Source organism: Sminthopsis crassicaudata, chromosome 3, assembly GCF_048593235.1.
Source record: "Sminthopsis crassicaudata isolate SCR6 chromosome 3, ASM4859323v1, whole genome shotgun sequence".
NCBI classification, from domain to species: domain Eukaryota; kingdom Metazoa; phylum Chordata; class Mammalia; order Dasyuromorphia; family Dasyuridae; genus Sminthopsis; species Sminthopsis crassicaudata.
This window is the reverse complement of record NC_133619.1, coordinates 254,165,491-254,177,033: the sequence shown is the minus strand read 5'-3', so window position 1 is coordinate 254,177,033 and position 11,543 is coordinate 254,165,491.

Below are 11,543 nucleotides of genomic sequence, written 5' to 3'. Positions count from 1 at the left end.
TCTAGACAAGGTGTGGTACATGTTTGTAATGGAATATTTCTGTGCTATATATGAAATGATGAACAGGATAGTTCAGAAAAAAAATGGACAGACATATGAATTGTTGCAGAGTGAAATGAACAGAATCAGCAGAATATTATACACGGTAACAGCAATACTTTGATTAACTGTGAATGACTTGGCTATTCTCAAAAATACAATGATCCAAGATAATTCCAAAGGACTTTGAAGAAAAATGCTGTTCATCTCCAGAGAAAGACCTAGTGGAGTCTGAATGCAAATTGAAGCATACTATTTTTTGCTTTCTGTATTTTTTCATGCTTTTTTTTTGGGCGGTGGGTGGGAGAGTAAGGATGGTTTGAGTCTTCTTTTACAATATGACTAATGTAGAAATGTGTATTGCATAATTGAACATGTATAATATATATTAAATTGTCTATTGCTCAGGGATGGGTAAGGTGAGAGAGGGAGAGAGAGAGAAAATTTGGAATGAACAATTGTTAAAAATGAAAAAACTTACTAGTTTAATGTATTAAATTTTATTTTCAATTAAAAAAATCTCTCCTTTGATTTTCAAGATTTTTATTTTGTTGTTTGGGTTTTTTATTGTTATTTTCTAGTTGCAAACTCATTCATCTACTTTCTTTTATTGATGAAATATTTCTATTTGCTAGGTTTATATAATCTATATAATTGGATTTCTATAATTTACATATAACTTATTTCATCTAATATTATTTATCTTAGAATTATAAAATTTTGCCTAAATACTACTTTAACTGCATCAGAAATTTGGACATACTTAGTATGTTGTTTTGATGTTGTCATTAAAAAAAAAAAAAATTTTGCTGAGGCAATTGGGGTTAAGTGACTTGCCCAGGGTCACACAAATAGGAAAAACTTGTCATTATTCTTTTTTAAAAAAATATTTATTTTATTTTTTTATTTTTACAAAAAATTTATGCATAGGTAATTTTCCAGCATTGACAATTGCAAAACTTTTGTTTCAACTTTTCCCCTCCTTCCCCCCACCCCTTCCCTCAGATGACGGGTTAACCAATACATGTTAAATATGTGAAAGTATAAGCTAAATACAATATATGTATACATGCCCAAACAGTTATTTTGCTGTACAAAAAGAATCAGACTTTGAAACAGTATATAATTAGCCTGTGAAGGAAGTAAAAAAGGTAGGCAGATAAAAATATAGAGATTGGGAATTCTATGTAGTGGTTCATAGTCATCTCCCAGAGTTCTTTCGCTGGATGTAGCTGGTTCAGTTCATTACTGCTCTGTTGGAACTGATTTGGCTCATCTCATTGTTGGAGAGGGCTTCCTCCATCAGAATTGATCATCATATAGTAATGTTGAAGTATATATAATGATCTCTTGGTCCTGCTCATTTCACTCAGCAGCAGTTCATGTAAGTCTCTCCAGGCCTTTCTGAAATCATCCTGTTGGTCATTTCTTACAGAACAATAATATTGCATAACATTCATATACCATAACTTATCCAGCCATTCTCCTATTGATGGGCATCCACTCAGTTTCCAGTTTCTGGCCACTACAAAGAGGGCTGCCACAAACATTCTTGTACATACATGTCTCTTTCCCTTCTTTAAAATCTCTTTGGGAGATAAGGCCAGTAGTAACGCTGCTGGATCAAAGGGTATGCACAGCTTGATAACTCTTTGAGCATAGTTCCAAATTGCTCTCCAGAATGGCTGGATGTATTCACAATTTCACCAACAATGTATCAGTATCCCAATTTTCCCACATCCCCTCCAACATTCTGCATTATCTTTCCCTGTCATTCTAGCCAATCTGACAAGTGTGTAGTGGTATCTCAGAGTTGTCTTAATTTGGATTTCTCTGATTAACAATGTCATTATTCTTAATTAAATTATTGTTTCCATGGTTTGTTCCTGGACCCACCCATTTTTTCAGGAAAATTACTTACATTTAAATAAACTTTATTAAAATAAAATAAAAAAATTCCAATAAGCTTCTAATCTTTGTTTAAAAGGCCCTTTATTGAATGTAAATTTTGTTAAGTTATGGATAGAAAAGATGCATTTTTCTGCTTTTGTGAATTGTTTATGAAGTTTTTGTGTTATAATATAGTCAGTTTTTGTAAATATTGAAAAAGAGATAGACTCCCTTTTTATTCCTATTTAATATTTTCCTGAGGTCAATCTTATCTAAAATTCTTACTTTTTTTTCCCCTTATTTTGTTTAAGCAATAATATCTAGGTCTAAGAAGGGTGAATTGAGATCTTCTACTAATATAGTTTTACTGCATATTTTCTCTTGTAATTTTAAAAACTTTTTCTTTAAGAATCTTGATACTTAAAGATTCTGCACTTGGTAAATATATGTTAAGTATATATATATTAATGGGACAGCTAGTGAATAGTGCAGTGTCAGGCATGGAGTCAGAATGGCTCATCTTCATGACCTCAGAAACTAGCTGTGTGACCCTGGACAATTCACTTAACCCTGTTTGCCTTGGTTTCTTCCTCTGTCAAATGAACTAAAGAAAATGGCAAACTATTCCACTATCTTTTTCAAGAAAATCCCAAATGGGATCATAAATAGTTGGATAGAACTGAAAAAAAAAAAAAAAAAAAAAAACAAAAAAAAAAAAACTGAATAGCAACTAATTGATTTTATATACTTATTGTCTATGCCATCTTTTGGCAAAATATAGATTTCATTTTTCAAAATTAGGTCTATTTTTGCTAAAGTAGCTATAGTTAAATTGAACTCACTTAAATAGCCATTAGAACTTAAAATTACAATAAGACTTGGAACATCCTGTGGTGGTGTGTTTTTTTTGGTTTGTTTTTTGCTGAGGCAATTGGGATTAAGTGATTTGCTCAAGGTCACACATCGAGAAAGTGGTAAGTGTCTGAGATCAGATTTGAATTGAAGTCTTCCTGACTTCAGGGCTGGTGCTCTAGCCACTGTACCACCATTTCTAAGCATTCCTGATTTAAAAAAAAAAAATCAGAAATGTTGACCTTCAAATATAGGACTCAAGAAAAACATAAAAAAGTAAGCATGAGTCAGAAATCATAATAGAGCAAATAAGGTTAAACTATTTATTTTCTTAAATGGAAGGTGGGGAAAGGGGAAGGATGATACATAGAAAGCCTCTGAATTTTATGATCACAAGGGAATCAAATTAAATAGAAAGCATAGATGTTCTATTTTGTTAAGATAATTACAAAAAGAATAGAAGAGCTTGGGAGAGAAATGCAATAACAGAAGGGGAAAGAGAAAGAAAGAATTGGAAAAAGTATCTCATATAAATGGAGTAAGCAAGGAAGTATTTATGAAATGGAAGGGCAGAAATTATTTTACTCTCATCAGAACTTGTTCAAAAAGGGAAGAATACATATATACACATTTGAGTATAGAAATCCATCTTATCCAGCAGAGAAGTAGAAGGGAAAGGGGATAAAAGATGGGATGGGACAGGAGATAAAAAGAAGGATTTATTAAGAGAGGCATTAGTTAAAAGCAAAACAGGCTAAAAAAGATTTATTAAGAGATGTATTAGTGAGAAGCAAAACAGGCTATTGAGGAAGGGATAGTTTTTTTTTTTTTTAAAGAGAAATATAAGTACTTTATAGGGTAGAGGGAAATACATATTAGCTGTCATAACTTTCAACATGAATGAATTGAACACAACCATAAAAGAGAAAACTAGCAGAATGCATTAGAAACTAGAATCCAACAATATATTGTTTATGTGAAACACACCAGAAATAGAAAGTTACACTTTGGGCAGCTGGGTGGCACAGTGGATAGAGCACCAGCCCTGAAGTCCAGAGGACCTGAGTTCAAATTTGGTCTCAGACCAGTGTGACCCTGGGCAAGTCACTTAGAGCAAAGTCACCCCAATTGTCTCAGCCAAAAAAAAAAAAAAAAAAAAAGGAAAAGAAAGTTACACATTGAGTTTAAATAAACAAATGGAGCATTAACTCTTATGATTCAGCTGAAGTTAAAAGAGAAAATAAATAGTTTAATCTTACTTGGTCTGTTATGATTTCTGAATCATGCTTTTTTTATGTTTTTCTTGAGTCTTATATTTGAAGGTCAACATTTCTATTCAGGATTTATTTTTTTTTTCATCAGAAAGGCTTAGAACTCCTCTCTTTCATTAAAGATTCGCTTTCCCCTCAAAGCTTCCATTTCTTTATAGTGGTAGTGGATAAATTTTGTGTGATCCTGGCTGTGGCCCCACAATTCTTGAATTCCTTATGACTTTCAGAGTTTTTTTTCCTTGACCTGAGAGTTCTAGATTTTGGCAAAAATATTCCTCAGAGTTTTCATTGTATGGTTCCTTTCAGCAGAAGACTGGTGGGTTTTTTCTCCCCAATTTCTATTTTGTCCTCTGGTTCTAGGATATCTGGTTAATTTTCCTTTCTAATTTCTTTTTTCCCTTCAAATTTTATTTTTGAAGCTTTGCTTGTATTTATTTTCAAGTCAATTGTTTCTTGGCATTTATATTTGGCTTTCCTATCACTATAGTAGTTCTTTATGGTAAAGTTCTTTTTGTTTGTTTGCTTATTCTTCCAGCCCATTTCTTAACTTAGTGTTAGGTACTGCTCTCTTTGGGGGTTGGCGGGAAATGTTTGAGCTGAGTTTCTGTCTTTTTATGAATTTCTACTACTTTTCATCTCAGTCTGGGAGCCTACAAGTTTTTGATGCTTCTAAAGTGGTGTGTCCTGGGGAAGAGTCTATTCACTGCCTTCCTAGTCAAAGTTCTATAATTTCTGAGCTACATTTGTGTCTCTTGAATTTTAGTAGACTACTGTTAATTGAATTACTGTTAACCAACTTGGAGGTTTTGCAGGTTTTAGTTCCCCTTTGGTTTTCTGACCTGTTTATTCCTTCTAATGGAAACAACTGAGTTCCCATTCTGCTTGTGGGCTAGAACTAAGTTTGCATCTATGCCTATGGAACTTATTCCTTGCTCCATACACAACCCAGTTCTTTCTTGTTGCAAACAAGAAAGTCTCAACTTAGGAATTGTGATTCAGTTCTGGATGGGTGACTTAGCTGCTAGCTGTCACTAATTCTTTCTACCAAAATTGTTTGAAGGGTCTGTGGGATCTCATTCTGCCTTGGTACTTCCAGGAGCTCAGTCTCCCACACTCTTACTGTGCCTAAGCTGGAAAGGTTCCTACTGTCATTATATTGTGTTCTAGGCCAGTACCTGCCCCATTGTCTGCAAACTTTTCTATATTCCTAGGAGCTGTGAGTTGAAAAAATGACTCAGGAACTTTTTCTTAGCTTCCTCAATCAGATTTGGTCTAGTATGTTTGCTGGGTTTTGTAAAGAGATTTGCTGGGGTAAGCTGGCAGAAAATTCTGACTCTCACTCTAATATGTTAAATCCATTCTAAAATTTTTCAAAGTTGTTTTTCTCTATCTTGTTTTCATTGTATAAACTCTTCTAGTTTTGCTCACTATAGTCTACATCAGATCATAGAGGCCTTCTCAATTTCCTTTGAAATAATGTTTTGTTATGTAATTCAGTGCAATAATATTCTATTACATTCATGTTTCACAATTTGTTCAGCCATTTCCAATAGGGACAGTCCCTCCTCTTCTTGGATATTATGAAAATAGTAGCAATAAATATTTTTTACATAGATGGCTTCTTTTCCTGCTTCTTTGATTTCTTCAAGGAAAAAGATCTAGTAATGATACAGTTGGGTATATACACTATAGTTTTGAAATGTTTTTTCAGAATGGAAGGACCAACCAACAATTCCACTAAAAAAATTTCTTTGCTTATTTTTAGTAGTCCCTCTAGTATTTGTTATTTTACTCTAGTTATTTACCTTTTGTCATTTTGATAAGTGTATGGTAAACCTTAGATCTGTTCTATGTTTCTGTAATCAACAATTATTTGGAGCATTTTTAACACATAGTACTGGACAGTTTGGATTTCTTGCTTTAATAGCTGCCTGTTCATAGCCTTAGATCATTTTATCAACTGGGAATGACTTAGCCTTATGAACTTGAATTAACTTATATTTTAGATATGAAATCTGTATCAAAGAAACTTTCTTTAAAAAAAAATTACTTCCAGTTATATGCTTCCCTTCTAATTTTAACTCTATTTTGTGTGAAAACTTTCAAATTTTATGATAAAAATAGCACATTTTATTTTCTGTTTTGTCTTGTCAAAAACTCTTCCCCTCTCCATAGATCTGAGAAAACATAAATTCTGTGTTCTGCTGTATTGCTTATAGCATCTACTTCCATGTCTGTTTTTTTTTTTTTTATCAATTTGAAATTTATCTTGATATATGGTGTGAAATGTTTAAATCCAACTTCTGTCCAACCTCTTCCTAGTTTTCATAGAATATTTTTGTCAAAGTGAATCTCTAAGCAATTTAGAATTATGCCCAATGTGCTAAAAAAAAAACCAACAACATACCCTTTGATCCAGCAGTGTCACTATTGGCTCATATCTCAAGGAGATCAAACAAGAGGAGAAAGGACCAAAACATTCAAAACTATTTGTAGCAACAAATTTTTGTGATTCCAAGGAATTAGAAATCATGGGAATGTCCATCAATACCTAAATTTTCTAAGAGGTTAAATATAATTGAATATTATTGCTGTATAAAAAATTGATACCAGGCTGACTTCAGAAAAATCTGGAAAGACTTTAAATGAACTGATGCTGAAATGAACAAAACCAGGAAAACATTGTACACAGTAACAGCAAGATTGCGATGATCAATTATGATAGACTTAGCTCTTTTCAGCAATATAGTGATCCAGGACAATTCCTGTAGACATGGAATAAAAAATGTCATCCTCATCCAGAAGGAGAACTATGGACACTGAATGTAAATTGAAGCATACAATTTTCACCTTTTTTTTTTTTTTTTTTTTTTTGCTTTTTCTTTCTTGTGGCTTATTCCCTTTTGTTTTGATTTTTTTTCATAACATGACTAATGTGGAAATATTTTAAAATGATTGTACTATGTATATATATATATATATATATATATATATATATATATGTATATATATACATATATGTATAACCTATTTCATCCATAACATGTATTATAATGCTTGATGTCCTGGAGAAGGGAAAGAAGGGAGGGAGGAAAAAAAAATTGAGAACTCAAAGTATTACAAAAATGAACATTCAAATTTGAGTTCAAATTTGACTGACCTTAGATAAATTTTAGATTTTAGATAATTTTTCAACATATACCCTTGCAAAACCTTTTGTTCCAAATTTTCCCTTCCTTCCCTCATGCCCTCACCCCGATGGCAAGTAATTCAATAAATGTTAAAGATGTTAAAATGTATGTCAAATCCAATATATGTATATATATTTATATAATTATGTTCTTACACAAGAAAAATCATATTAAAAAGAAAAAAAGAGAAAGAAAACAAAATGTAAGCAAGCAACAATAAAGAGTGAAAATGCTATGTTGTGATCCATATTCAGTTCCCACAGTCCTCTCGCTGGCTGTAGATGACTCTCTTCATCATAAGACCATTGGAATTGGCCTTGATCATCTCATTGTTGGAAAGAGCAACATTCATCACAATTGATCATTATATAATTTTGTTGTTGCCATGTATAATGATCTCCTGGTTCTGCTCATTTCACTTCGCATCAGTTCATGTAAGTCTCTCCAGGCCTCTCTGAAATCATCCTGCAGGTTGTTTCTTATAGAACAATAATATTCCATAATATTCATATTCTCCAATTGATGGGCATCCACTCAGTTTCCAGTTTCTTGCCACTACAAAGAGGGCTGCCACAAACATTTTTGCACATACAGGTCCCTTTCCCTTCTTTAAGATCTCTATGAGATATAGCCCAGTAGAAACACTGCTGGGTCAAAAGGTATGCACAGTTTCATCACTTTTTGGACATAGTTCCAAATTGCTCTATAGAATGGCTGGATCCATTCACAGTTCCACCAAATTGTATTAGTGTCCCAGTTTTTCCACACACCCTCTAACATTCATCATTATCTTTTCTTGTCATTAGCTAATCTGACAGAGGTGTGGTAATATCTCAGAGTTGTCTTAATTTACATTTCTCTGATCAATAGTGATTTGGAGCACCTTTTCATATGACTAGAAATAGTTTTAATTTCTTCATCTGAACATTGTCTGTTCATATCCTTTGACCATTTATCATTTGGAAAATGGCTTGAATTTTTATAAATTAGAGTAAATTCTTTATATATTTTAGAAATGAGGCCTTTATTAGAACCCTTAAATGTAAAAATGTTTTCCCAATTTATTGCTTCCCTTCTAATCTTGTCTGCATTAGTTTTGTTTGTACAAAATTTTTTTAACTTAATATAATCAAAATGATCTATTTGGTGTTCAATACACATCTTCATTTCTTACCAAGATGACCTCTGGATTTCTCCATCAATTCCTCAGTACTTCTGATGAGAAGTAGATAAGGGACAACCCCTTTTGGTTTGGCACAAGGATACATAGTTAAATGCAGTCTAGTGATGGCGCAGAGTCCCCTGTAAAGGAATTTACAGGCCTGAAAACCTAGATTGATAAAAAAGGTTTATTGTAGGGGTTTGGAAGTAAGGGTAAAGGTAGAAAGACGACAGGGCCAGAGCTGGTCGCGGGGCAGATAGGAACCCTTGGCATGGCTGATGTAAGAATGCCATGTTTGGGCTCCTGCCAAGAGTGGGCTCCAGGGTTCCCCTTTTTATAATCTTGAAGGTGGGTGGAGTCCCGGGCTCCTGGCTGGTTTCTGCCAGGGTTAGCATTGAATAGAATTCAATGGATTTTTAGATAAGAAAAAAGCTGTTTGTGGGAGTTGGGGAAACCTGAGCAGATAGTGGGGGACTGGGAAAGCCCAAGTTAGCCCAGATCCGGTGGGGGCTGGGAAAGCCCGGATATCATTGAAATTCAAAAGAGTGCTTTTGACCAGAATTTGTGAATCAAAGGTGCTAACTTCTTGAGCCATGGGGAGGGGAAGGGGGGAAAAGGGTTGGGAATCAGAAAGGAATCTTAAAAGGACCTCAACTCACATCATTTTCCCCCTCAAACAGTTAAAAGTTAAATTCATTAAAAAAAAAAAAAAAAAAGGTTTGGGGCAGTGTCCCTCATTTGAGGCAAGGTTGAAGATTTTCTCCAAGGATCTTCAGAGTAGCGGGGTCCCCTCTTCTCTTCCATTTTTACTTTCAACTCTCTTGTATTTGTTGGCTTTCCTTTTAGAATGTAAATATCTTGATAAAAGGGATTGTCTTTTTGCTTATATTTGTATTCTTCGTGTTTTGCACAGTGCTTAGAGTAAACTCCAGATTGACTGATCTAAACCATGTCTTTTTTTCCTCCAATTCCAAACACTTCCTTTTCTACCACCCTATTAGTTGAGAATTTTGCCATATATTTCAGTGGAAAAAAATTGAGACCATTCACCTGGAGTATCTTCTTTCCCCTTCCTGCTCATTTCACATCATTCAGATAACTTGTCCTAATTTTATCTCTCCCTTCATTTATATAACACATAATGAGATTGCTCTTCTCCTTATAAAGTTAACCCTTTTAAATGCACAAGTGATTTCATTTCATCCTGCCTTTTCCAGCAGGTTGTTCCCATCATCATCCCTACTTGCTTAAGTATCTTCAGGCTCTTTCTTCTGCTTCCCTAATGCCAACAAATACTGTCTCCCTCATGCTCAGAAAAAAAACCTCTCACTTGAGACCTACTAGCTAACAACCTGTGTCCTAAGGCCCTTTTGTGACTATACTCCTTGAGAAATACAATAAATGCTTCCACTTTACCTCTCTTAATTATCTGCAAAATGGCTTGCTGTTCTCTGCAAAGTTGCCAATGATCTAACAAACAGATCTTGTGGTCTTTTCTCAATGTTAATCCTTCTTGACATCTTTGAGTCTTTTGACATTGTCAATTACTCTCTTAAAGTTTTCATGACTCCATTATCTTCTAATTATCCTACCTTAGGATTGTTTGTTCTCATTCTCCTCTGATGGACTGCCTAATAATCATGAGTTCCCAAGGCTCTATCTAGAGACTTCTTCTCATCCCTTTATACTACTTTTATTGGGTGATCTCTTCAGCTCCCACGGATTCAATTATCATTTCTATGCTGAAGAATTGCAGGTTTATTTATCTAGCTCCGGTGTTTTTCCTGACCTTACCTTTCCAACTGCTCACTGGACATCTCAAATTGGATATTATATATACACACATACACATCATATATAATTCATATGTTCAGTTATAAACAGGTTGAATGTGTTATGTATGTATCTATCTATATCTATATCTATATACAGAAGTGAATTATCTTTCCTCCCAAAATCCTTTGTCTACTCTGTCAAAAATTTGTCTTTTTAGTCACGGACTCATAATTTAGGTGTCATCTTTGACTTTTCATTCTTATTGTCCATGTCCAATCTATAAGTAAGTCCTGTCAATTCAACCTTCATAACGCCTCTAATATGTGACCTTTTCTCTCTTCTTACATTGCCACTATCCTGGGGGAAACTCTTATCTGAACTACTGAAATTAGCTTGTTTGGGCTCTTTCTCAAGTCTTTTCCCATCTTCTATTTAGATGTCAAATTGAACTTTCTAACGTACAGGTTTGACCATGTCACCCCTCCACATAATAACCTCAGCTATCAATTCCAGGGCCAAATATTAAATCCTTTGCTTTTTAATGTCCTTCTTAAACCTTACTCCTCACCATGTGATCCAGTGATAATAGCATCTTTTGCCATTCCTTGAACAAGACATTCCATTTTCATGTCTTCTTCATCTTCATCTTCAGCATTTTCCATTTTACATGTTTGGAATGTTCTCTTTCTTCATCTATACTGACTGATCCCAGATAAAATCTCCCTTTTAATAAAAAGTCTATCCTGATATTCTTTAAAATTACTGCCTTCCCTCTTTTGATTATTTCCAATAGTATTTATTTGCATTTTGTCTCCCCCAATAATTGTGAGCTCCTTAGGAGTTGGAACTGTTTCTTGTATTTCCCACTGTCACCAATGCTTAACTTAGTGCCTGGCACATAATAAATGCAAAATAAATGCTACTTGACAAAGAGTAATTGAACTCTTCAATTTATGGAAATCCACATTCCTGTGTTCATTTGCTTCAGAATATTGAATTACTAAATATATTCCACTGACTGATCTATTTTTTGAATTAGTATATTATTAGTATAATAATTTTTTTTCTTTTAGTCTAGATAGACTGAGCTGGTACAGGTAAAATATATTTTTTCTTGTTGGTATCATTCCTTGAAATTTTTGGTCTTTTCTTCCCCCATATGAATTTAGTACTGTAAAGTAATCTTTTAGTAGTATGATTTGTATTACACTAATTTAATTTAAGCACCATGTCTTTTTTGACATATTGTAATATTTAACATACTTGCTTAAACAACCCATGAACAATTGCAATTCTTTCAATTATTTGAGTCCATTTTTCTGCAAAGAGTGTTTTAGTATTGGATTCTTATAGTTCCTAGAT